Source organism: Lemur catta, chromosome 10 (genome assembly GCF_020740605.2).
Source record: "Lemur catta isolate mLemCat1 chromosome 10, mLemCat1.pri, whole genome shotgun sequence".
Taxonomy (NCBI): Eukaryota; Metazoa; Chordata; class Mammalia; order Primates; family Lemuridae; genus Lemur; species Lemur catta.
In genome coordinates this window covers 37,512,668-37,540,249 of record NC_059137.1, presented here as the reverse complement: position 1 = coordinate 37,540,249, position 27,582 = coordinate 37,512,668, and the positions used below count along the sequence as shown (strand labels likewise).

At 40.5% G+C, this 27,582-nt stretch overlaps 1 protein-coding gene and 1 long non-coding RNA gene across 4 annotated transcripts in view; one reads left to right on the top strand and one right to left on the bottom strand.

The window, feature by feature from the left end:
• Window positions 1-76: 76 nt before the first annotated feature.
• Window positions 77-14,725, bottom strand: LOC123646205. Its single transcript, XR_006737821.1, has 4 exons — window positions 14,637-14,725; window positions 5,340-5,401; window positions 2,216-2,341; window positions 77-264 (listed from the first exon to the last, which is right to left on the bottom strand). It is a non-coding gene; the product is annotated as an uncharacterized LOC123646205 (long non-coding RNA).
• Window positions 14,726-14,826: 101 nt separating this feature from the next.
• UBAP1 (ubiquitin associated protein 1) overlaps window positions 14,827-27,582 on the top strand; it is a 55,184-nt gene continuing 42,428 nt past the window's right edge. For 2 of the 3 annotated variants that reach the window (XM_045562961.1, XM_045562960.1), the window contains exon 1: window positions 14,961-15,044. The gene's annotated coding sequence lies outside the window, so the exon portion shown is untranslated. Of the gene's footprint in view, window positions 15,045-27,582 lie in introns of all 3 variants that reach the window. The other variant, XM_045562962.1, reaches the window with a different exon arrangement.

The window sequence follows — 27,582 nt, the reverse complement described above, 5'->3', positions numbered from 1 at the left end:
GGAAAGAGGAACTTATTAATTTGCTGGCAAATGAGGAGGCTGCCAGACTCCTGTCTCAAAGTACCAGAATCCTCCTTTTGAGCAGAAGTACAGAGCTTTTAAAGGTTCTAATCAATCCCATCTTTGGCTAAGACAATCTCATGACTTCTGCTGGGTTCATCCATCTTCAGTTAAGACAACCTTTTGACTTCTTCCCAGATTAATCCCTTCTTCAGCTAAGATGATGTCTTGACCTCTGCCCAGACAATTTCCTTGAGCCATCTCCTGTGGCACAGAGAACAAAAGACATTCCCCTGTCCCTCCTGACCATTGGCATGAGGCAGGGACGAAGCTCCTAGTTCTCTAAAAGGAGCAGGGGATGTTTTAAAGAGACATAAAATATTTTTGTTGTTTTTTTCAAGCCATTTCTTCTGTTACATATTCCCCCCTGTCAATATTACTCTTCCATATCTATGGGAGGAGAGGTGACTACTCTGTTACATTAAGAGAATTGAATCAAAGCTGGACATAAAACACTATGCTTGGAAGTATTTGAAAAATAGTTATTATTATGTGTTTCATCGCACCATCCCTTTTTCCCCCTTCTGGTCTATGACAGAAGAAATAAAGGAAACAGGAAGAACCCATGGGAGCTCTGGCTGCTCCTCAAACCTAAGTTAGTTAGCTGTGATATCCAAGCTACTCAGGAGACCTACAGCAAGTCATTACTTCTTTTTTTTTTTTTTTTTTTGAGACAGAGTCTCACTCTGTTCCCCGGGCTAGAGTGTGGTGGCATCAGCCTAGCTCACAGCAACCTCGAACTCCTGGCTTAAGTGATCCTCCTGCCTCAGCCTCCCAAGTAGCTGGGACTACAGGCATGTGCCACCATGCCCGTCTAATTTTTTCTATATATATTTTTAGTTGTCTAGATAATGTATTTCTATTTTTAGTAGAGACGGGGTCTCGCTCAGGCTGGTCTCGAACTCCTGACCTCCAGCGATCCACCTGCCTCGGCCTCCCAGAGGGCTAGGATTACAGGCGTGAGCCACCGCACCCGGCCAATTGTAGACATTCTTAAATCTCTTTTCTTACATAGCTAGAGTGATCTAATTCACAGTTCCTATTCAAACTTCTCCAGTTGTACCCAAAATGACTTATACATGTATTCTGTCCAAACTAGGATCCAATCACAAATCACACTTCAAATCCTACAAGCTGGTTGCTGTGTTCCTTAAGCCTCTTTTAATCTGAAAGAGGTTTTTGTTTTAAATAGACTTTATTTTTTTTTAGAGCAGTTTTAGGTTCACAGCAAAATTGAGCAGACATAGAGAGAGTTCCCATATACCCTCTGCCCCTTCACACACATTGCCTCCTCCATTATCAATATGTCCCACCAGTGTGATTTTCTATAGTATGCATAATATAAAATTTACCACTTTAAAGTACATTTTTCTTTTCTTGTCTCTCTCTTTTTTTTTTTTTTTGCTTTTCACTTTTTTCTTTTCAAGATTTGGTCTCACTCTGTTGCCCAGGCTGGAGTGCAGTGGCGTCATCGTAGCTCACCTCAGCCTCGAACTCCTGGGCTCAAGCAATCCTCTGTTCTCAGACTCCCGAATAGCTGGGACTACAGGAGCATGCCACCATACCCAGCTAATTTTTTTATTTTTGTAGAGATGTGGTCTCACCTTTCCTCCACTCCACCCCCTTCATATTAAAAGTTTTTTAAAAAAATCATTCAGATAGTAAATTTTGTTATGTGTATTTACCACAATAAAAAAAATTTTTAAAGACAAACACTAACAATTTCTAACAGCTCCAGCCTGCATCCCTAGGATGATGTGAGCCTATACTCCCCTTAAAGTGCCTACCTGAGAAAGCTCAGGCCGCTAAAAGAATTTACGGTTTGTTCTAGGCAATACCTGAGGATAGGCCCCTGACTACTATTTACTAAAAAAGGCTTACAATTATACCCCCTTTCTCTGTCCCTTTGAAGTATATGTGTATCTCCTACAATTCAGGACTGTCTTTCCTGAGGACTTGAAAACCATTCCTTTGAAATGTAATCATTGGGAAGGATAAGGCCTCTGTCTCCCACTCTCCCTCTCTTCCCTGACTCTGTTCAAAGCTCCCTCTGTTCTCCCCAATGACTCCCTCCTTCTTCCTTTATTTATTTATTCTTTTTAGAGACACAGTCTTGCTTTGTCAACCAGGCTAGAGTGCACTGGAGTGATCATACCTCACCGTAACCTGGAATTCCTGGGCTCTAGTGATCCTCCCGCCTCAGCCTCCCGAGCAGCTGGGCCCACAGATGCACACCACCACGCCCGGCCGAATGTTCTCCCTTTAAAAGGTCCAGTCACCTCTGTAAAAATCAAAGCTGAATTCAGTTCATGCTGGATCCTCTTTCCTACTGCAATAGCACAGTACTGATTAATACCTGCCTTTACTACTCTAACTAGTGTCTAGCTCTGTTTATCTGTGACAAGTGTTTTGACCAGCATTATGGAGTTTCACTCTATTCACGTGTGGCGTAGTATTCAGCATTAGAATCAACAGGACCATTATGCATTTCTGGTTCTTTTTTTTCCATGTAGCTCTCTGGCAAAATTGCCTTGCAAATTCCAGCTGCCTCAGTTCCCTAAAACTTGATCTCTGCTTCCTCACCCCAAGATTGCTGTATTCTACTTGGGATCCCCCTCCCTGAGCTGAAGTTTGGAAAGTTCCTCTAGGCAGAAAGCCAAGGTGTTGTTGGGCTCATCTTATTTGCTGTCCTCCTCTCAGGGATCACAGTCCTGTATTCCTCTTGTCTCGTGTCTGCAAACAGTTGTTTCACATATTCTGTCCAGTTTTCTGGCTCTTTATCACCAGAGGGCAAGTCCAGTATCAATTATTCCTTTTAGAGGAAGTTAGATTCCCAGAGACAAAAAAAAAAAAAAAAAAGAAGACAAAAAAACAATTAAAGAAAAAAATTATTTTAAAGAAAAAAAAATAGGCCGGGTGCGGTGGCTCATGCCTGTAATCCTAGGCCTCTGGGAGGCCGAGGCGGGTGGATCGCTCGAGGTCAGGAGTTCGAGACCAGCCTGAGTGAGACCCTGTCTCTACTAAAAATAGAAATAAAAATTATCTGGACAACTAAAAATATATATAGAAAAAATTAGCCGGGCATGGTGGCACATGCCTGTAGTCCCAGCTAGTTGGGAGGCTGAGGCAGTAGGATTGCTTGAGCCCAGGAGTTTGAGGTTGCTGTGAGTGAGGCTGACGCCACGGCACTCACTCTAGCCTGGGCAACAAAGCGAGACTCTGTCTCAAAAAAAAAAAAAAATAGAGGAGGTTAAAATTTCCTTTTTGGTATATTTTAATACATTTAATTTAATTGGGTTGGAGTAAAGAAAGGAAAAAAAATGAAGGCAGACATCATAAAACCTAAAAGGCAAATGACAACAAAATAACATTTTAAAAACATTTCACAGAAGATTAATGTATAGAATACATGACAACTCCTACAAACCCATAAGAGAAAAGGAAATAAGCCAGTTGTAAAATGGGTAAAGAATAAAAACAACCAATTACAAATGGTCAGTAAACACAAGAAATATATATCACAAAGAAATCAAATTAAAATGCAGTTAAAAATCGTTTATCACTCCTCTAGCAAAATGAAAAAGATTGATAAGTTAAAGTGTTGGCAAGAATACAGCAAAACAGGTAACTTTATGGGCTTTGGTTCTAGTGTAAATTGACAAAATCTCTTTGATAGGCAATTTGGGGAAATGGGGAAGCCATGGTGAGTGGGAATCCATGGTGTTGGATTTCTGCCACTATGGCTAGTTTGTTATGTGTCCATTGTGCCTGTTTTGGGGTGGTTAATGACAGAGGTTACTATCAACCGCTGAGTTAGTTTGTTTACTTGGCTGTTAGTGCCTCTTCTGTGCTGGAATCTCTCCGGTATGCATTAACATGTTGTTATGAACTGAACTGTGTCCCTCCCAAATTCATATGTTGAAGTACCTCAAAATGTGACTATATTTGGGGACAGAGTCTTTAAAGGGGTGATTAAGTTAAAATGAGGCTGTTAGGGTAGACCCTAATACAATCTGTCTGATATCCTTCTAGAAGAGGAAATTTGGACACACAAAGAGACACCAGGGATGTGAGTGCACAGAGGAAAGGCATATGGTGGAGGAGGCAGAAGGTGGAAGCCAAGGAGAGAGGCCTGAGAAGAAACCAAGCCTCTCAACACACTGACCTTGGACCCTGTCCTCTAGAACTGTGAGAAAATAAATTTCAGTTGTTTAATCTACCCAGTCCATAGTATTTTGTTTTTGCAGCCCTAGCAAACTAATATGCATGTGATTTAAAGGTCTTCATGCCCCTTCCTCTATGTTCACACAAATTTTTCTTCCTTAGAAGTCCTTATTTCTGATTTTCCAGTCTTTCTCATTCAAGGCCTCTAACCAACGAACCAAGTCACTCACTACTATCCATGGTTCTGACTGTATCTAACCTCAGGCCACTTCTCTTTTTTTTTTTTTCACTTCTCTGTTTATCAAAATTGGATGGTCCACCTGCCAAAGCTCCCCAGTTGCGAGGATTTCTCCTCATCATTCTCTTTCAGGGTCATCACTATGTGGTATTTTATGCTTGTATTTTGTCATCTGCCAAATCAACCTCCTCTGTTAGCTGGTCATAAGGGCAGAGGTGGCAACAGATACAAGCTGAGTGAGAGGTGTCAAGGTAATACCAGTGGATGATCTGAGGGTCTGTGCCACCCATAGCTTATGACCTTTAGCCATATCTGTGTCTGATCCTGAATGTACCACTTTTGTCTTGTGAGAGATTGCTGCAGGGCCACCTACCTTACGACTTGGTGGGTCTGACAAACCAAACTGATGATGGATTGTACTGTCCATGTGGCTGATGTTCTGTAATCAGGCACTCTCCATCTCTACTATGGCCAGATGCTGTTTTTTAAAAAATTTGTAATTCTCTGCTATAGATGCCATAGCCTTTCTCTGGAACCCTAGAGGTCTAGATTGTGATTCTCTCTTTGGAGAAACTCCATATGATGTCTTTTGCCACTGTCTTAGTCTGTTTGTTCTGCAATAACAAAATATCTGAGACTGGATGATTTATAAAGAACAGAAATTTCTCTCTCATAGTTCTGGAGGCTGGGAAGTCTGAGACCATGGTGCTTGCAGGTTCGGTGTCTGGTGAGGGTTGCTCTCTGCTTCCAAGATGGTGCCTCTTGCTGCATCCTCACATGGCAAGAGGTGGAAGGGCAAAAAAGGCTGAATGTTTTGTGAAGCCTCTTTTATAAGGTCCTTAATTCCATTCACAAGAGAGGAGCCCTCCTGACCTACCTTTTAATACTATTGCATTGGAGATTAAATTTCAACATGGACTCTGACATGCACATTTTATTCTGACAAACAAAAAAAGAAGAAAAAAATAAGAAAAGGTAAATTTCAACACGAATTTTGGGGGGACACAAACATCCAAACATAGCAGCCAGCACAGTTTCTACTACATTCTATGGCCCAAACAGCAGGGCCATTTGCATCCCAGTCTGGACCTGCTGCTGAGCACTTTCCTGATCTGGGACCCACTCAAAGCTGGCAGCCTTTTGTGTAACCCAGTATATGGGCTGGAGTGGTATTCCCAGGTGAGGACTAATATTTTGCCTCCAGAACGAAGACACCTTAGTTGAAGGGGAGGGGATGAGATGTGCAATACTGTAATTTGTGTTTTACGTTGAAGGAGATATCCCAGCATTCCTCAAACTACTAGACTTCCCAAAACTTAACTGTTGAGGTGGGCCCTTGAAACTTTACAGGGTTTATCTCCCACCTTTGAAAGAACATATATTTTAAAAGGACTTCCAATGAATTTGCCATTTTTTACACATCCAATCTGGTGAATAATGTGTCCCCAATATAAGGACCAATGTGATGTTCTGCAGTATATTCAGATGGTCAAAGTCCCTTTGGAATACATTATTATAGTGGGCATGAAAATTAATATAGTTCTGGGGTAAGACTATAAATGTATGCTATTGTCCATTCCAAGTGACAGTTAACTGTTTCTGATACTCCTTTTTCATAGGGATGGAAAAGAATGCATTCACCAGCTCCGTGGTCACATAGCACACATATCATGTGTTTGAGGTAACATTAATCTGCTTTAGCAAAGATACTACATCTGGTACAGCAGCTGCAATTGGAGCTACCACTTTTTTGAGTTTGCCATAGTCTACTGTCATCCTCCAGAATCTGTCTAGGAGTCTGCTAAATCAAAAGATAGGAATCACTAATTTTGCATCTTTTAAATCTCTAAGAGTATCACTGATCTCTGCTATTACCGATAAGATGTGATCATGTTTTTGATTGCTGTCCTGGCTGAGGGGCAGGGGGAAGTTTCAGAGGCTTCTATTTGGCCTTTCCCATTGATAGCTCTTACCACACGGGTCATGGGACCAACATGGTAGTTCTGTTAACTACCACGTACGTTAATTGCATTTATATACTTGGGAATGGAGGATACTACCATCGGGTGTGTCTGTGCACACAGTGGATTCACTATGAACTGAACCTGGACTAGGACTTCAATGATGACATGGTCTCCATATGTCCCCACACTAACTGGGGGATCCTGATGATATTTTGAGTACCCTGCTAGTATCAGTTTCATCTCAGACGTGGCTGCCCAAACAAATGCTAGCAGACCTCTTTGAGGAAAGACTCGGGGTATCATTGCCACATACATTTACCATGGTGTCACAGGGTCCTTCCTTCTGGAGACTTGGCCTCTCCTTCTGTCAGTGGGTTCCAGGTCTGAAGACTGGTTCTGGTCCAGAAACTGGTCAATGAATCATGACTCAGCTTCTTGATCACCTAGCCTGGATTTCTTTTAATTGTCTAAGTTGAGTAATATCCTTGTTGGCCATCTCAACTTAGGAACATCATGTACTATTAAGTCATCTCCATAGCTCTCTGCAGGTCAGGCCCTTCTGGCTGCCATTCCAACTTCATAAATCATTATATAATACTGTGTCTACATTGCTTCTGATGGTTAAGTGCTGCCATCTCATCTCTATTATTTTGGGATCCTATTATTCCCACTGCTATCAAGGAGCCCTGTTCTGAAAGTGCAGGGGCAGCCATCACTGAGCTTCTCAGTGATGCCAGTGCCACTTTCATTAGAGCATCCTTGGAGTTCCCCTGTGAAAAAGTCATTCAGTGAGTTTTCTGGTTTTACATGGTATGTCCATTCTAACTTTCCTCATCTCTGAGTGTGTTTTTTTTCTTTTTTTTTTGAGACAAGGTCTTTGTCACCCAGGCTGGAGTGCAGTGGTGTCATCATAGCTCACTGCAGCCTCCAACTCCTGGACTCAGGAGATCCTCCTGCCTCAGCCTCCCAAGCCTCCCAAGCAGCTGGGACTATAGGCACATACCACCATGCCCAGCTAATTTTTAAAAAAAAAATTTTGTAGAGATGAGGTCTTGCTATTGCCCAGGCTGGTCTTAAGCTCCTGGCCTCAAGCAATCCTCCTGCCTGGGCCTCCCATATTGCTAGGATTATAGGCGTGAGCCTTTTGATTCCTTCTTTTACCATCTTCTACAGCAGTTCTGACACACCACTTCACTTGCTTTGGCCCATCACTTCTTCTAAGCTCTTTTTTTTTTTTTTTTTTTTTTTTGAGACAGAGTTTTGCTCTGTTGCTTGGTAGAGTGCTGTGGCATCAGCTTAGCTCACAGCAAACTCAAACTCCTGGGCTCAAGTGATCCTCCTGCCTCAGCCTCCCAAGTAGCTGGGACTATAGGCATATGCCACTATGCCCAGCTAATTTTTTTTTATATATTTTTAGTTGCCTGGTCAAATTTATTTCTATTTTTTAGTAGAGATGGGGGGCGGGGGTAGGTCTCACTCTTGCTCAGGCTGGTCTTGAACTCCTGAGCTCAAAAAATCCTCCCTCCTTGGCCTCTCAGGGTACTGGGATTATAGGCGTGAGCCACCACGCCCGGCCCCTCTAAGCTCTTAAGAACCATCCTAGCTATATGTTAGCACCATCTGTCAGTAACCTTGTCAGAGTGCTAAATCCTGTGTTCTAGGTTGATAACCTCTCCCTCATCTAATTAGGTTCAACCTCTTAAAGTGTTAAATCCTGTGTTCCAGGTTGATAACCTCTCCCTACTTTGATAGAGAATCAGAATCCTCAGAATCCACCCCATTAATTTCTCCTGGCTGCTGTCAGTACATGTTGGTTATGTTCTAAAGCTCCTTTAGCTATAGTCTCTTTCCTCCCTTGTCAGGTCCTGGCCAACCATATTGTCATTTAATCCTAGTTATTGGTCTAATGGCCAGGTTCAGAGCTTGGGGTAGATCCAGGTGGGGAAGCACACATTTTATAAAGCAGAGATTTCTGCATCATCTTCAAGCAAAGGGGAGAGCTAATCTTTAACAAGGAGGAATGGGAAATTTACAAATACCTGGAGCTCTGCAAATCTCATATCCTAGGTCTGATCCTCAGATTTTTCTGCCCTCTGGCTGGCAGGAATTGATAGTCTCTCTCTCTTTTTTTTTTAAATATATATTTTTTAAAATTTCTTTTCTATTTTCCTCAGTCCTTGCTCACAGTAGGATGATAGTCTCTTTATATATTGCCAAGGTGGGCCTTTGACATTTATCCTTAGTCTTTAATTGTCTTTCTTCAGAGGACCTATTATCTGTAACAACAAACATCCTATTACTTCCCAAATGCCTGACATATCATGTTCCCCTACCCCTATACATTCCTTTCCCTGGGCAGAATATCCCAATTTATCGCTGGTGAAAATTTTCTTAATTGCATTACTATTACACGCTAGGGGTTAACAGTGCTCCACCTACCACTAGTGATGATGGCCTCAATGCCAACAGGCTGGTGAGTGATCTGACTCCCAAATCCCATTTTAGAGTTTGCTTTCTTGGACCACTTCTATCACTAACTGTTATAAATTGGATTTCCCAGGAAGCAGAGATTTGGATCTAGGAAGAGTGCTTTCAGGATCAATCTTTCCACCAAGAGTTAACCACTGTTAATATTTTGATTTTTTTTTTTGGAATTTCAAATTCTAACTTTATAGATATACACACAATTATATATACACACACATATAATTTTACAAAAACAAGACTACATTGCATATATTGTTAGTAGCTCCCAACAGTTAGCAATGTTTTATAAGGATCTTTCCACATTTACTTACTTCTAAAACATCCTTTTATTAGACTCTTAAACAGTTTTAGATTTACAATAAAAATTGAGCAGATAATATAGACTTCCCATACTGCTCTTCCCCTAGTTTCCTCTAGTAATAACATCTTTCCTTAGTGTGGTACATTTGTTACAATTAATGAACCAGGACTGATCCATAATTACTAGCTGAAGTCCATAGTTTACATTAAGGTTCATTCTTTGTGTTATACCATTACAGTGTCATGCAGAATAGTTTAACTGCCCTAAAAATGCCCTTTACTTCACCTACTACTCATCCCCTTTCCTCAATCCCTGATATTCTTACGTATCTATAATTTTGCCTTTTACTTATATATTTTAGAGACAGGGTCTTGCTTTGTTGCCCAGGCTGGTCTTGAAATCCCGGGCACAAGTGATCCTTCCACCTTAGCCGCCACAGTAGCTGGGACTACAGGCATGGGCCACTGTGCCCAGCTTTAATTTTGCCTTTGTAATATTGTTTTTAATGGCTGCATAACACTGTCTCATGTGGATTATCCAGTTAATCCTTTCTTATTGAATACTGTTGCATACAAAGTTACATGACTTAAAGAGAAGGCTAGAATGGAACTCCAAATCTTCACAGCTGCAAATCAAACTTTGCTGACCTGGCACAGGATTCGTCTTCCCATGTGCCCACACTTAACTATGTGTACTGACATTTCATTATTTTTGGGCAAAGGAAGCTTTTAGATCTAAAACACTATCTTGGAAACCAGAAGGAAACATCTAGCATTCACTCTGATATGAGAACCAAAGCAAAGCTGTAAACACCATCTGTCAATTTTTCCTTCCAAAGGAGCTCTTCCAAATTTCTGGGAGTTTTCTTTGCCACAGCAGCACCAGATGCAAGTGAAACCATTGAGGTCTCTCATGATGTTCTGGGCTAGGAGGCTGGGCTCCTAGGGCGTCCTGCTGCACAGGTGCCTATCCTCATCAGCTGGCTTTTTCCTCCTCCCATAGGTGCCAGTCTCCTCCTCTGGCAAGAAAGCCATGTATGGATGTGCACTTTGCGCTTTGCCCAAAAGTACTTGGCTGAGGGGTCCAGAGAGGGCTGAAATCCAGTTGCATTTAGCTTGCCAAGTTGTATACCCTGGCACTGCATCCTTTCAGAGAGGGTGCTTTTTTCTATCATACACAAAGGCACAGTTTAGCCTAATGTCAGGCCTTGTCCCCGAGCTCACTGAGATTATTTAAGTCTATTGTAATTGTGTGTTTACTCATTTGTCTTCCTCCTGAGATTCTTTTTTTTTTTTTTTTTTTTTTTGAGACAGAGTCTCACTTTATTGCCCGGGCTAGAGTGAGTGCTGTGGCGTCAGCCTAGCTCACAGCAACCTCAGACTCCTGGGCTTAAGCGATCCTACTGCCTCAGCCTCCCGAGTAGCTGGGACTACAGGCATGAGCCACCATGCCCGGCTAATTTTTTTGTATATATATTTTTAGTTGGCCAGATAATTTCTTTCTATTTTTAGTAGAGACGGGGTCTCACTCTTGCTCAGGCTGGTCTCGAACTCCTGACCTCGAGCGATCCACCCACCTCGGCCTCCCAGGGCTAGGATTACAGGCGTGAGCCACCGCGCCCGGCCCCCTGAGATTCTTGATGGCTGAAGCCTGGTCTTGTTTAATCTCCGTTCCCACTGCAGCACAGCGCATGGTTTATAGTAATCCTCAGTACGTTAACTGAATGGATTACTATGAACAGGAGTCTTTGGCCCATTTCCAGGACAGTCTACTTACCCCATTTAAAAAAATCTAGTTACATTTGTAATTATTTTTTACTACTTTACAGGATGACTTGCCTTGCTTCCTGCTGTGTTTCTTACTAAGTTTTTTCCTTTTTTTCATACCTGGTTTTCCATCTCTCTCATTGATTCTATGACTTACCCAGTAACTTTTTAGAGATTGGTCATTGCATCTTTGTTTTCAGACCCATTCCCTGTTCTTCTTCTGAAAACTTCATTGCCCAGTTCCTTTGCCAAATAGCTAGATTCAGCAGATGGGAGGCACCGGCAGGAGATTGGTGGTGGGAGAAAGGGAGAAGCCAGGGGAGCACTTCCCCTATTTTGGCTGTGGAGCATTTCACAGCAGTGGGTGCATCTCTCCTATGTGGTTTCCACTTCTCCTCCTTCCTTAGTCCCAAGTTCTGCTGCCCACCTGGTTCTAGCCAAGTCCTATTCCCTCCAAAGCCACAAATGATAATTTGGTGTATATCCTTTCAGTCTTTTGTCTATGCTTAAACATATATGTCTATATATATATAATATCTGTACACATGTTGCTTTATTTTGCAAAAAACATGCATTATTCTGCAACTTGCTTTTTACTTCACAATATATTATGATAGTCACTGCCAAAATTGCGCCACGAAATGGTTCTACCAATTTATACTGCTGTGAACAGTGTATAAGAATGCTTATTTCTCCATTCATGCAGCATTGGATGTACTTGATCTTTTTGCTTTTGCCAATTTTTTTTTTGAGACAGAATCTTGCTCTGTTGCCTGGGCTAGAGTGTAGTGGTGTTATCATAGCTCACAGCAACTTGACACTCCTGGGCTCAAGCAATCCTCCTGCCTCAGCCTCCCGAGTAGCTGGGACTACAGGCGTGCACCATAGCTGGCTAATTTTTTCTATTTTCAGTTGTCTGGCTAATTTCTTTTAATTTTAGTAGAGATGGATCTTGCTCTTGCTCAGGCTGGTCTCAAACTCCTGAGCTCAAGCAATCCTCCTGCCTCGGCCTCCCAGAGTGCTAGGATTACAGGCATGAGCTACCATGCCTGGCTGAGCAAATTATTTACTTATTCTTGTAAGCAAATTCTTACAGGTCTACCTTAAAAATGTACCTAGTACCTGAACATTTCTTTTCTTTTTCTTTCTTTTTTTTTTTTTGAGACAGAATTTTACTCTGTTGTCCTGGTTTGAGTGCATTGGTGTCATCATAGCTCACTATAACCTCAAACTCCTGGGCTCAAGTGATCCTCCTGCCTCAGCCTCCCAAGTAGGTGCAACTACAAGTGTGTACCACCATGCTGAACTAATTTTTTCTATTTTTAATAGAGACAGGTATCGCTCTTACTCAGGCTGGTCTCAAACCTGACCACAAGTAATTTGCCAACTTTGGCCTCCCAAAGTGTTAGGATTACAGGCATAAGCTACAGCACCTGGCCCCAGAACCTGACCATTTCTAATTACCTTCACTGCTACTACATCAAAAGATGATTTACTATCAACTTTTGCCTGGATTACTGAAATAACTTCTAAGTGGTCTTTCTTCTTCCATGCTTTTCCCTCTTTAGCTTATGCTCAGTGTGGTACCTAGAAGGATCCTGTTAGAAAGTTAGATCATATCCCTTCTCTGCTCAAAACTCTCCCATGGCTTTCAGCTTATTCAGAGTAAAAGCCAAAATCTTTAAAATGATCTATGAGACCCTATGTGATTTAGCCCCCTTTTCTCTTTCTGACTTTATTTCCTATTACCCTTCTATTTGCTCACTCCATTCGAGCCATACTAGGCTGCTTACTTTTCCTAGGACATAGGAGGTTTCTACCTCAGGGCCCTTGTACTTGCTTTTCCCTTGGCCTGAAATTTTCTTCTCCTAGATAGGCTCATTTTCTTCACTGCCTTCAGGTCTTTACTTACATGTCACCTTTTCAGTGAGACCTTCTCTGACCACTCTTTCTAAATTTCAACCTTGAAGACTTTCTGTTTTCTTTTACTTGCTTTATTCTTCTTCTTAGCATGTATCACCATTACCTATTAGTTATCCTATTCTAGAATGTAAGCTCCATGAAAGCAGGGATTTTCTGGGGTCTGTTTTATATACTGCTGTATCCCTGTATCTGCTTAGAATAGTGCCTGTGTACTGTAGGTACTCAATAAATATATATATATATATATATATATATATTTTTTTTTTTTTTTTGAGACAGAGTCTTCCTCTGTTGCCCGGGCTAGAGTCCGTGGTGTCAGCCTAGCTCATAGCAACTTCAAACTCCTGGGCTCAAGCGATCCTCCTGCCTCAGCCTCCCGAGTAGCTGGGACTACAGGTTTGTGCCACGATGCCCGGCTAATTTTTTTCTATATATATTTTTAGCTGTCCAGATCATTTCTTTCTATTTTTAGTAGAGATGGGGTCTCGCTCTTGCTCAGGCTGGTCTCGAACTCCTGAGCTCAAACGATCCGCCCGCCTCGGCCTTCCAGAGTTCAATAAATATTTATTGAATAAATCAATGGTCTATTTGTTCAAGGAGTACCAATATATTACACACGCGTATTCCTTACATCTTTCATGATTTCCAAGCCCACATTCCCTCTTTGTTGTCTCTCTGGAAAATTTTGCCATCATTTTAATCTCAGCTTGGCTAGCTGAACTCATTATTTCTCTTAGCATTTCACTAAACCTTAGGTCTTTCTTGTTTCTGTTAATGGGAGACCCCCCCGAAAGTTGGCTTTTTCTTCTTCACTATTTTTTCCTCCTATATAGTAGGTCTCTAGTTGAGTCTGTCTCCAAAATCTTGCTCCCCTAGTCTTCATCAGCCACTACTTCTGCTTTAGTTCAGGTATGAGTGTTTTACTCAATGTAGAAATCTACCACGTAGTCTCCAACTCATTTTATTCACTGCTACCATTTTAATTCTCATGATGAGCTTTCCTCAGTTCACTGCTCTCTCAATAGACCTGTGGCTGCCTATTACCTACCGAACTAAGTAGGCAAATGATCCAGAATTGGTGACTTGCTATTCTCTGCTCACTTTGATTCCCTTTTCTGTAATATCCACTTTCTCATTGTGAATTAAAACTGCTGCACCCTTCAAAGTATGAATATTATATTCTTTGCCACTTAAGTTCTGGAGAAAAAACAGGGCTAGAGACGAGGACGTGGGAGTGTACACACACTTTATGTACCCATAAAATGTAGAGATGTAGATCTTTCCTAAATCCTTAGCCAGAAGTAAATTTTCCCAAAGCAACAGATGCACCATTATCACTCTCTGAGTTCTACTAGAGTTAACTGTTTATGCTTCCTTTTCTACCATCGATTAGGAACTTCTAGGAACAAAGATTCATCATATTCAGTTATGAATCCTCCATGCACCTAATTGCAGCGGATATGCAATAAACACAAAAGGCAGTGAAAGCTTGGGATTGGATTACCTGGTTTAAACCCGTTGGATGTCAGAAATGGAAGGAGCTCTAGAGGTCACCTTTCAACCTATTTATTTATACATTGGGAAAGTGAGGCCCAAAGAGGGTATGACTCGTCCCAGTTCGCTGACCCTGAACATAAACTAGACGTCCTAATTCCCAAGTAGGACTTGCTACTAAATCTTTGTGTGTCCCTTCGCGATTCAGGGCTCTTGGGCTCTCCAACCCGGAGTCTTACCCTCTTAGTGACCCCCTCCTTTCCGCCTTCCCCTTAGGTCAGCAGAGTTCATCCATTCCACTTGCAATGCTGCAGGTTGCAGGAGTAGTTCAGCGCCGGAAGGAGAGGCTAGTTACGTCACCATCGGCTCCGCCCGTCGGTCCGGGCGGGTGGGGCGCAGCGCCATGGCGTAAGACGCCCAAAGGGGCGGAGCGGCAAAGGCAAAGAGGAGGGAAGTAGGACTACAACATGGCGGCTGCGGTACTGGCGGTGGCTACAGTGACGGCTTGGCCCGGGGCAGGCAGAGTTGGAGGGGGTGGCGTTCGCTCTCCCTAGGGGCCGTCAGGAGCTCAGCGGGGACCGAGCCTGGGAGGCCGGCCAGCGCCAGCACCTTTCGGCTTCGGGGACGGCGGCAGCAGCGGTGTTCAGGTAAGGGGGCCTCCCTGTGGGATGGGGGAAGAGGGGCGGAGTTGGGGGAGGGGGTCGTAGCGGGAGACTGTAGAGGAGTGAACCAGGCGAAGGGCTGGGAGCCGAGCTCGAGGAAAGGAGCCAGAGCTTGGGGGTGGGGAGGAGAAGGGGGCCGGAGATCCGCGACTGGGGAGGATTCTGGGAGAAGGGTCAGAGTGAGGGGACCAGAGTCGAAGTGGCGGAGGGCAGATGGGATGCGGAAAATGAGTTCGGATTAAGGGGACTGATACCCTACTGGAAGGTAGGCGCAGGACACTCCTATCGGGCTGGCTGGAGAGCTTAGTGGGACTAGAGGATGTCGGGGAGGGGGACCCGGGTTATAGTAAAGAAGGTGAATGATGGGGAGTTGAGGGTGAGGTGGGGACGTGAGGTGTAGATTTAGTTCCCCCTGTGGCGATGAGATTAGGGATAAAGGAATAAAGGGGGGGAGACCAGACCAGGGTGAACGCTCTTTGGGGATATCTTTTCTCGTTTTCTTCAGGTATGTTTATCTTGGCTTTTTTGTTTATTTCTTGGGTGGAGGCTTACTTATACAGCCTACCTGGGCCTCAGAGACAGCTCCAAATCTCTCTTGTGGAACGTGAAGTTTATAGTTTATTTGAGCTATATCAGTGATCTCTGACCTTTGTGTTTGAGACCTTTGTGTTGTTGCCACATGTAATTATTTCCAGACTGGCATCTTAAAAGTATGGCTGGACATAAAAATACATTTTAATGTTAAACTGAAATAAAACATTGAGACATTTTAGACACCATGAAGTGTTGCAAAACCAGATTTGGTGATTTAGTGAGCTATTAAATATATTGTTCTAACCCCACTTATTAGTGCTTTGTCTCTTTTCTCAGTTATAATTATTATTTGAGGATTTGGATAGATATGATAGATTACCTTTTGAATTTTGTCAGATATGATCGTGGGAAAAACAGGCACTTTAGTCTTTAGTGATAGATTAGCTCTTTCTAGTTAATGTCATGACCTACTTAAAGTGAAAGTTTCTGTGTTATAACAAAGAATGTGAAACGTCCAAAGTCTAAAAGAAGTACATTGTCAGTGTTAACTTATTTTAAGTGGCATTTTATAAATTAAGTTTTTGTTTCTAGTCTGTTCTGTTCATTCATTTTGTTATTTGTTGAATGCCTACTGTGTGTTGCATTAATAAGAATCATTACAGTTATGGAAATGGGAAAATTCATGTTTCTCTGGTGAGCATCTCTATCACTGCACAGCAAATTATTTATTAACCTGTTATGGCCTCATTGGGAAAAAATTATTTTAAAAATGAAGGCAAAGGAAGAAAAAGTATATGAATATAAAAGCTTCCCTTAGTTTCTCTTTTGTTTAGTATTTAAGACTCTTTACCTCATCATGACATATGTATATCTGAAAGATTTTATTTTTCATTTTGATTTTGAAGAAGACAGTAATACTATCCTGAAAAGATAATATTAGGTCTGTAGACATTTCTCATCAGTGGTTGTTAGTGCACATTGTTTTGACTGGCAAATGTCACTTTATCTTGTGCATCTTTTATGCCCTTGACTATGTATTTAAAATAAGGATCCCTGGCTGGGCATGGTGGATCACGCATGTAATCTAGCACTCTGGGAGGCCAAGGTGGGAGGAACCCTTCAGGTCAGGAGTTGGAGACCAGCCTGAGCAAGAGCAAGACCCTGTCTCTACTAAAAATACGAAAAATTAGCCAGGCTTGGTGGCGCATGCCTGTAGTCCCAGCTACTCAGGAGGCTGAGACAGGAGGCTCACTTGAGCCCAGGAGTTTGAGGTTGCTGTGAGCTAGGCTGACGCCACAGTGTTCTAGGTGTTGTAGCTGGGGTGATGCTCTAGCTGGGGTGAGGGACTGAGACTCTGCCTCAAAAAAAAAAAAAAAAATCCCTGAAGTTTAATTGGGTGACTAAAATTTGTCCTGAATATTTTCAGCATCATAGTTGTATTATCATTAGCCCTGAGTGTAGATGCTAGGATTACAAATTTTTCCTGTTCTCTAATTGTTGAATGTATTGGGGTTTTTTCAAATGTAGATCATTTTCCACAGACTAGCGGAAAAAAAAACCCAAAAAACCATTCATTCATCATTAATCTGGTAGTTTTCTTTAGACAGTCTTTCTCAAGAAATGCAAAAAGTAGTATGCAGTACCTTAAAACATTAAATAAGCTTTTTTTTAGAATTAAGAAAACCTTGAGCTGAAAAGCAGCTTAGAAATCACCTGGGTTTAGTTTCCCACACAGTATGGGAATCCCTGCTTCTGTACCACAAAGACAAATGAAAATTCATCCTCTTTTCCAGATTTCTTATAGGAAAAAATAGGATTTTTCAGAATTTCTTACAGGAAAAGTCCTTTCAGTTAGAAAAAGAACAAGGAGAATATTGCTCTTCCAACCTGTTGTGTATAGTTTTCTGTAGTATTGGAAAATAATTTGAATGTAAGAGTAATATTTTCCTATGAATGGAGTTATAATTTCAGGCTTTAAAATTTTAGGTGAGGCTAGCAAGATTTACAAAGGGAAAGGTGCTAACACTGAGTACATACTAATGAGCCAGGGTTGTTAAGCACTTTATATAATCTCACGTAATCCTCAGTTTGATTAGGTAGATAGGTTGCGATATGCATGCTTTTTATATATTGAGGAAACTGAGAATCAGAGAGGTTGAATAACTTGACTAAGGTTACAGCTATAAAAGGGTAGAGTCTGAGTTTGAAGTCATTTCTGTCCAACCTCAATGCCCACGTTGTATCTGTTATACCACTTTCCCCCTTAGGTGGTCACAGGGCCATTCTAACTCCTATGAAGTATAAGCACTGGTTTTCAATTAATACCATTTTAAACTACTTGTTCTTATTGAAATAGTAGTATTACTGGAATGATAAATAGTTTATTAAAATTTTAGTCACTTATGATGTCATTAGTATTCTAGAAGGAAGTGAATACCTGAATATTTTATACTTCACAAAATAAACCTGATAAACTGGTTAAGGGATTAAAAGTTTTCTTTTTCATATTGCTGAGTCAAATGGGACCCAGTTCATCAAGGCCCAAAATTTGTATTCGGCAGTAATCTGCATGTGTTCTCAGAATGCTTGATTGGTCATCATCAGTTGATGCTTACCAAATACTTCAGTGTTTGAGTCACTGAATTGACTCATGGTAATTGTAACTCTTGTGGTTACTGAGACAGGAGCCAGCAGTGTATGTTTTGGTTGCTCCACTTCCTCCCTAACACTTGATATTGTCAGACTTTTAAATTATTTTTCTAATCTGGTGGGTTTGAAATGGAATTTATGGTGTTTTTATTAGCATTTCCTGAAGTTAGGCACCTTTTCCTGTGTTTATTGGCCATTGTGCTTCTGTGAAGTGTGTATTCAAGTTCTTTGCCTATTTTTATTTTGGTTTGTTTCTCTTTTTTTTTTTCTTTTCTTTCTTTTCTTTTCTTTTTTTCTTTTTTTGAGACAGAGTCTCACGTTGTCTGGGCTAGAGTGCCCTGGCATCAGCCCAGCTCACAGCAACCTCAAACTCCTGGGCTCAAGCAATCCTTCTGCCTCAGCCTCCCAAATAGCTGGGGTTACAGGCATGCACCACCATGCCTGGCTAATTTTTTCTATATAGATTTTTAGTTGTCTGGCTAATTTCTTTCTATTTTTAGTAGGGACAGGGTTTCGAACTCCTGACCTCAACCAATCCTCCTGCCTCAGCCTCCCAGAGTGCTAGGATTACAGGCGTGAGCCACCGCGCCCGGCCTGGTTCTCTTTTTCTGATAGAGTTCTAAAAAAGAGTTCTTTATATGTTCTGTATACTAATTATTTGTTAATTTATATGTTGCAAATATCCTCTCCCAATTTGACTTGTGTTTTCATCTCTTCATAGTCTTCTGGTGAAAAAAGTTATAATTTTAATGAACTGAATTTTTCAGTTTTTTTCTTCAATGGTTTGTGCTTTTTGTATCATATTTAGGAAATACTTCTTTGTTCCCAGGCATGCTATTTTAATAAAAACAGTAGTATATCTATAAGGTGGTATCTAATCTGACATTTAGTTCTAATATCTGCTTAATTAGAAAGGCAAACTTCTCAGGAATTGCTTTTCTGTTATCATTGGAGCTATAGGGCAATAGGGTTTTTTTTCCTTTCTTTTTCTTTTTTTTCCCCTCCAGCACGTGAGTTTTTATATACTCCTTAGCAGATTCCAACTGCCATGGCCACTGTCCTTTTCAGAGGGTTTTAAAAGCAGTTTGAGGATGGGCGTGGTGGCTTATGCCTGTAATCCTAATGCTCTGAGAGGCCGAGGAGGGTAAATTGCTTGAGGTCGGGAGTTTGAGACCAGCCTGGGCAGTATTGAGACCCCCGTCTCTACAAAAAATACAAAAATTAGCTGGACTTGGTGGTGCATGCCTGTAGTCCCAGCTACTCAGGAGGCTGAGGCAGGAGGTTTGCCTGAGCCTAGGGGTTGGAGGCTGCAGTGAGCTATGACGATGCCACTGCACTCTAGCCTGGGCAACAGAGTGAGACCCTGTCTCAAAAAAAAAAAATTATTTTCAAAAGCTAATATGCTACACTTTATCTAGAAATTCTCAGTAATTTTTATTTCTTCTTTTATACTTAATGTCTGTCCATCTCCATTAAAATTAATTTTAATGAGAGATTTTTTTTCCTGTTGTTGTTGTATTCCCAGCACTTAGATCAGTACCAGGCAATAGTTGTGCACATTAAATGAATGAGTGAGGTATGAATCCTGAGAAATTGTCTTTTGCTGTGACCAGGCAGAGATAATTTTTCATATGAATGGCAAAATTCCGAGAAATAGCTTTAAGGGGGAAACAAAGATATAATAATTTATCAAGTTCCACTAGGGAGAAAAATGGAAGCCAGGTAACATGTCTCTTCACTATAGAATTCTATTTATGTATTTCTGTGTCTTTTTTTTTTTTTTTTTTTTTTTTTTGAGGCAGAGTCTCTGTTGCTCAGGCTAGAGTGAGTGCTGTGGCATCAGCCTAGCTCACAGCAACCTCAAACTCCTGGGCTTAAGCGATCCTACTGCCTCAGCCTCCCGAGTAGCTGGGACTACAGGCATGTGCCACCATGCCCGGCTAATTTCTTTTTTTTTTTTTAGCATTTTAAAATTATTTCCTGAAGCTCCTTTGAGATGTAAAACAGAAAAAAAATTATTCACGTAATTAACCATATTAACATACTTAAAAAGGAAAACTATCTGGTAATCACAATAGATGCAGAAAACTCATCTGACAAAATTCAATACCCATTCACTATAATAGCTCTCAGTAAACTGAAAGTTGAAGCAAATGCTACAGTTTAATAAAGGATATTTATGAAAAACCTATAGTTAAATGATACCTAATGGTGAAAAACAGAATGCTTTCTCCAAAGGTCAGCAACAGGGCAAATATGTCTGCTCCCACATTTACCAGTTTACTAGGGATTTATTATTATTGTTATTTTAATTGACACATTGTAATTGCATGCGTCTTCTTACTGTACTCTTTTTTTTTTTTTTTTTTTTGAGGCAGAGTCCCACTCTGTCACCCTGGCTAGAGTGCCGTGGCATCAGCCCAGCTCACAGCAACCTCAAACTCCTGGGCTCAAGCAATCAATCGTTCTGCCTCAGCCTTCCAAGTAGCTGGGACTACAGCCATGCGCCACCATGCCTGGCTAATTTTTTCTATATATTTTTAGTTGTCCAGCTAATTTCTTTTTGTTTTTTAGTAGAGACGGGGTCTCGCTCTTGCTCAGGCTGGTCTCGAACTCCTGAGCTCAAACGATCCACCTGCCTTGGCCTCCTAGAGTGCTAGGATTACAGGTGTGAGCCACTTCGCCCGGCCATGTACTCTTTTTGACAATGGAATTAGTAATTGTGTACATTCTCTTGGGTATCTTTTTGACAAGGGTAACAATTAACAGTTGCTATCCAATTTTTTTCTGAAATATTTTTAAGTAAATTATAGATGCTTTACCCACAAATAATTATATACCTTTTTAAAAAATGAGGATATTTTACTTTATAAGCACAATTCTGTTACTCCCAACCATTAACAGTAATTTCCTAGTATTATATTATACCAGTACTTACTCAGATTCCCCTCTAGTCCACTAAATGTCTTTACAGATTCACAATGCAATTCTGTACTAACTACCCAGAATTAGGCCAAACTACACAGGTTACGGGCACAGTCATTCAGAAGATTGCCTTCAATTTAGACACCAGCCACAAGCATGATGGGTACCAGGCTACTGAAACAACTGGCTATAAATTTGGGGGTTCCCATTACTCCCTCAAGTTGCTAGAATACCTCACGGAACTCAGGAAAGTGTTATACTTAGGATTATAGTTTGTTTTTTTTTAATGGAAAAAGGATATAAATTAGGACCAACCAAAAGAAGAGATGCATAGAGCAAGGTCTGGGAGGGTCCCAAACACAAAGCTTATGTGTCGTGTCCCTCAGCACATTGATGTGTGACAATGTACACAGAATATTGTTAACCAGGGAAGTGCACCTGAGGTTTGGTGTTAAGAGTTTTGTTTTTTTTGGACTTGCATTATACAGACATGATTGATTGAATCACAAGGCTACAAAGTTGAATTCAATCACCATTTTCACTGGGGAAATTTAGAGGGTATCTTCCAGCGACAAAGGCTGGCCAAATTCTTTATTATATAAGATGGTTTGTTCAGTCCTGGATCCAGTTAAGACCACTTACTGTTTTTGGTTGATTTATCTTTTAGGCTTCCGTTTTTATGTATTTTTTTAATAAAAATTTTATTTTATTTCATTATTTTTTTAGAGACAGGATCTTTCTCTGTTGCCTAGACTGGAGTGCAGTGGTGCAATCACAGTTCACTGTGACCTCCAACTTCTGACCTCAAATGATCCTCCTGGCTCAGCCTACTGGGTAGCTAGGATTACAGCACACACCACCACACTGGGCTAATTTTTAAATTTTTTCTAGAGATGGGTTCTTGCTGTGTTGCCCAGGTTGGTCTTGAGCTCCTGGCCTCAGGTGATCCTCCTACCTTGGCCTCCCAAAGTGCTGGGATTATAGGCGTGAGCCACCATACCATGCCTGGCCTATTATCGGAATTTTAAAACATTTAAAAGAGTGAAGAGAATTGTGTGATGAACTCCCATGTACCTATTACCTAGCTTTCACAAAGATCAATATTTGGCTGATCTCTCTTTCAATTCTTTTCCTCTATTTTTGGGGGACTGTGGTGAGGTGCCTAGAGTTTTCTAAGGTAAATTTCAAACATTATTCCTGAAATATTAAATACATTATTATGCATCTTTAATTGATAAGACTTTCTTTTAAAAAATAAAACCACCTTGCTATTATTAATGACATCTAACAAAATTATTAGTAATTCCTTAATATTATCTAACACTATCCATATTAAAATTTCTCTTATTATCTTCAAAATGTTACTTTATAGTTGGTTCCTTACATTCAGTATTCAAATAAGATCCACACTTACCACTGATTTGGTTTTCATGTGTCTTAAGTCTCTTTTACTCTGTAATAATCATCCCCTTTTCATGTTGATTCATTGGAGAAACCAGGCCATTTGTCCTATGGGTGTCCAGCATTCATGATTTGTCCATACTTCCCTTCTTTTTTTTTTCTGTGTATGCTTTCTTGTGGTGTTTTTTCACTTGTCCCTCTATTTTTTTTTTATAAACTAATGGTTGGAGCTTGATTTAATTCATGTACTTTTTGTTGGGGCAGGGTGGAGGGGAGAAGCACCACATAGGTGGTGCTCTGTACTACTTTTGCATCACATCAGGAGGTACATAATGAATGGTTGTCCCACTTAGTTTTTTTCACAAGCCCACAGCTAACATCATAGTTCCACTTTTAGTGATTCTAAAATCATTGTGTTCAGATGGTATCAGCTGATCTTTCCATTATAAAGTTCCCTGTTAACCTTTGACCTCGTTGTTTAGAATCCATTGGTGATCTTTACTTGAATCAATTATTTAAATTGAGGTTGTGAAATGGTGTCATGCTATTTCTGTCATATTTATGTTTGTGAAGTGTCTCTTCGGTAAAGAAGAGCTTTCACTCATCTGTCTGCTTGCCCTGAAATGTCATTCCTACTGGAAAGGCAAAATGAAGGCTTAATTCCTATCTTTTTTTTTTTTTTTTTGAGTTAGAGTCTCTCTCTAGTGTCTGGGCTGGAGTGCCGTGGTGTCATCATAGCCTAGTGCAACCTCACACTCTGGGATCGAGGGATCCTCCTGCTTCAGCCTTCTGAGTAGCTGAGACTACAGGTGCATGCCACCATGCCCAGCTAATTTTTTAAATTTTTTGTAGAGGTGAGATCTCTACAAAAGAGATCTCTTGCTCAGATTGGTCTCAAAGTCCTGTGCTCAAGCAGTCTTGCCTTGGCCTCCCAAAGTGGTAGGAGTACAAATGTGAGCCACCATGCCTGGCTACTTAATTTCTTTTTTTATTTTTTATTTTTGTCTGTCTTGATATGTTTTAAGACAGATTTTTTTTAAAAATTTTTTTGTCTCTTTTTTTAATTTCAGAGTATTATAGGGGTACACACGCTTTGGTCACATAAATTGCCTTTGTACTGCCTGAGTCAAAGCTACAAGCCTGCCCATCCCCCAGATTAGCTGTGAATTTACCCATCCCCTCCTTCTCCCTCCCAGTTCTTTTCTTTTAATTATCAATTTTCAGCTTAAAGAGCTAGTGTAACAGTCATCTCTAATGATTCCCAGATTATTGCTGGAGTTTCTTTTTGGAGTATTTTCTGAGGGTCTTGTCTTTGAGTATCATCATAGACTTGTGGGTTTATACCATGTATTTGAAACAATTGCAGTCATTCTTTTTGATACACAAATTGTTTCATTTTTGATCAGTGGGAGCCATTTTTAGCTGGTATCTTTTTAACATGATCCATAAATCTTTGAAAGATCTCTTGCTTATTTTTGAGACACAGTCTCACTCTGTTGCCCAGGCTAGAGTGCTGTGGCGTCAGCCTAGCTCACAGCAACCTCAAACTCCTGGGCTCAAGCAATCCTTCTGGCTCAGCATTCCAAGTAGCTGGGACTATAGGCATGTGCCATTATGCCCGGCTAATTTTTTCTATATATTTTTAGTTGTCCGGTTAATTTCTTTCTATTTTTTAGTAGAGACAGGGTCTCGCTCTTGCTCAGGCTGGTCTCGAACTCCTGACCTTGAGCGATCCTCCCGCCTCGGCCTCCCAGAGTGCTAGGATTACAGGCGTGAGCCACTGTGCCTGGCCTACAATTTAGATTTTAGAGTTATAGAGTTTTTACTTCAGTTCTTCAATATTTTACTTTTTTTCCCTTTTACGTAGAAAATCTTGGCTCTTTACAATATAAACATTATTATTTGCTATATTTGACATACAAAAATGGCTTTAAAATAGTAATACTGATATTACTGCCAACAAAAAGTAAATCTAAAATCTTTATAGTTCTTTATATTCTTAGAATATATTCTATTAATATGTACAGTTAGAATACTGAGTTCTGAAGTCACCTCAAATAATTATTTTTCTCTGGTCATTTTACTAATTTTATGTACAGTTAGGTTTATTTGTTTCAGTTTGTATATGTTTGAAAAATTTAAAAAGTTATATTAAGAATATGTCATATATAGCTATTTTGAAAATTTAGAATACAAAGATATGTAAAAAGAAAAAGTAAAAATTTCTTGTAAGCAACCATTAAAAATATCCACTATTAAACTGTTCTTATAGGCTGGATGTGGTGGCTCACACCTATAATTCCAACACTTTGGGAGGCTGTGGCAGGAGGATCACTTGAACTTGAGGCCAGGAGTTTAAGTCCATCATTTCTGGGAAACAACTCAAAGGGTCATAGAGTTAAGGGAGAGGATTATAAAAATCATATAGGGATTTATGGAACCAGTTACAGAATTGGTATTTTTTCTGCCTTAGATGGTGGATTTCATCAGTGAAACCATCTGGGCCTAGAGTTTTTTTGTAATAAGGTTTTTCACTATAAATTCAATTCCTGTAGTAGATACAGGGCCGTTGAGGCTATTTCTTCTTCAGTGAGCTTTGCTAGTTTGTGTTTTTCAAGGAATTGATTCATTTCATCTATGATGCCAAACTTTTGGCATGAGTTTATTTATATATAGCATTCCTTTTAAAATCTCTGTAAGATCTGTAATGATCTTGAATTCCTGATATCAGTAATAATTTGCCTCTTTTTTTAAGGTCCTTAAGAGCTTTGAGTTTATCAATTTTATTGACCTTTGAAAAGAGTCAGCTTTTGGTCTTACTAATTTTTCTTTATTGTTTTTCTTAGTTATGATTTAGAAAAGAATTGATGCTTTTTTATTTGTAGTCAGTCGGTACTCTGATTTTTAACATGGAGGCTGGCCACCTAGGACTTTATTGTGCAATAGGTGTTATTGAAACCGAAAGAGGGTTTTGGCCCAGGTCCATTTGCTCATTGCGCAAAGATCCAATTATTGAGACAATGAGGATTGCCAAGGAAGAAAGGAATTCTTTAGTATGAAAGATATCTGTCAGGAGAACAGGGAATCAGTAGGATTTCAAATCCATCTCCCCAGCTAACAGAGATCATGGGCTTTTTAAGGAGGAGGTCACATGCATTGGGGTAGGTTGTGGTGTAACTATTGAGCGGCTATGTGCACTGGGGACATATTGTGGGGGATGGTGAGTCTTGGCATCAGGAAGTCAGCCCAGGGACCTTCAGAATCTCTACTACTTTATCTTCCAGAAATTCCATCCTCTCTGGGAAACAACTGAGAAAGGTCATCAAGCCCCACTGGCCTGAGAATCTAAAGAAAGAGAGAGAGAGGATTAATGAGAAATATACAGGCTGGGTGCAGTGGCTCATGCCTGTAATCCTAGCACTCTGCCGAGGCCGGTCTCGAACTCCTGTCCTCAAAGAACTCCTGACCTCAAGCGATCCTCCCACCTTGGCCTTCCAGAGTGTTAGAATTACAGGAGTGAGCCACCATGCCTGGCCTGTTTATCCTTTTTTGCTTGATATTTAAGTCTCTCTTCCTTTTTTTTTTTTTTTGAGACAGAGTCTCACTGTGTTGCCCGGGCTAGAGTGAGTGCCGTGGCATCATCCTAGCTCACAGCAACCTCAAACTCCTGGGCTCAAGCAATCCTTCTGCCTCAGCCTCCCGAGTAGCTGGGACTACAGGCATGCGCCACCATGCCCGGCTAATTTTTTCTCTATATATTTTTAGCTGTCCATATAATTTCTTTCTATTTTTAGTAGAGACGAGGTCTTGCTCTTGCTCAGGCTGGTCTCGAACTCCTGAGCTCAAACAATCCGCCCGCCTCAGCCTCCCAGAGTGCTAGGATTATAGGCGTGAGCCACCGCGCCGGCCTCCCTTCCTTTTGATTTGGTTTTCTTTATTTGCATTCTTTGCTCTAGTAATTTGGAATTTGCTCATTATATTCCTTTTTTGTCTGGTGGTTACCCTTAAAATTTTAATACATAAACTTAAATCTTTCTGTGCTATATATGATTTTTAGTTCTCTACATTCTCCATTCTCTATAATAAAACAAGTTTATTTTACCTCCTCTTTTCCTACCTTCTTCCATATTCAGGCCATCTTGGATTTTAGTTCCATATTGTTTATTTACCTTTACATCATACTTCAGCAGTTCCCTTGAACTAGGTATATTTTACTGGTTTATTTGATCATTGCTGCTTCTTACCTACCACATATCGCCTGTTTTAGATTAATATAATGCTTTGCTAGACCATATCTTTAAAGTATTTGTTCAGGGAGGGAATCACTGAATAAGGAACATCAATGGAATGTTGAAATGCTTTTATTTTGGTCCTTTATTTGAATAGTACGACTGTAGGTTAAGAATTATTATTCCTTAGATTTTTAAGATTTCCACCATAGTTTTTTTTCTTTCTTTTTTTTTTTTTTTATTACAGGGTGCAAGGTGAGAATCCACCATAGTTTTATAGCATCAGTTGTTGATAGTGGGAGGTCTTGAAGCTAGTCTTACTCTCTTTCTTTTGTAGACAGCCACTTTCTACCTGGAACCTCTTTGTTTTTCTGGGTCTTTAAAATTTAGTGATGATCTAAATTTTCATGATGTGTCTAGATTTCAGAGTTTACTAGTGTATTCTGCTTGGTACTCAGGACTTTCAGTTTCAAGAGTGTGTTATTTATTTAGCTCTTAGAGGTTTTATTTCTTCCCTTCTATTCCCTCAGTTCTGTCTTGAAACTCATGTTAAAACAGATTTAGGAACTGCTTAAAACCGTTGACCCTGAGCTTGAAACACTTTCACCATAGTACACTTTCGCCGCCTTCTGTCCTCTCTGTGTTTAGGCCTGAATTTTTCAAAATAGTTCCATTAAAATTTCATATGCCATAAAATTTATGTATTTAAAGCATACAATTTAGTGGTTTTTAATATTTTCTCACAGTTCTGCAGCCACCACCGCAATCTAATTTTAGGATCTTTT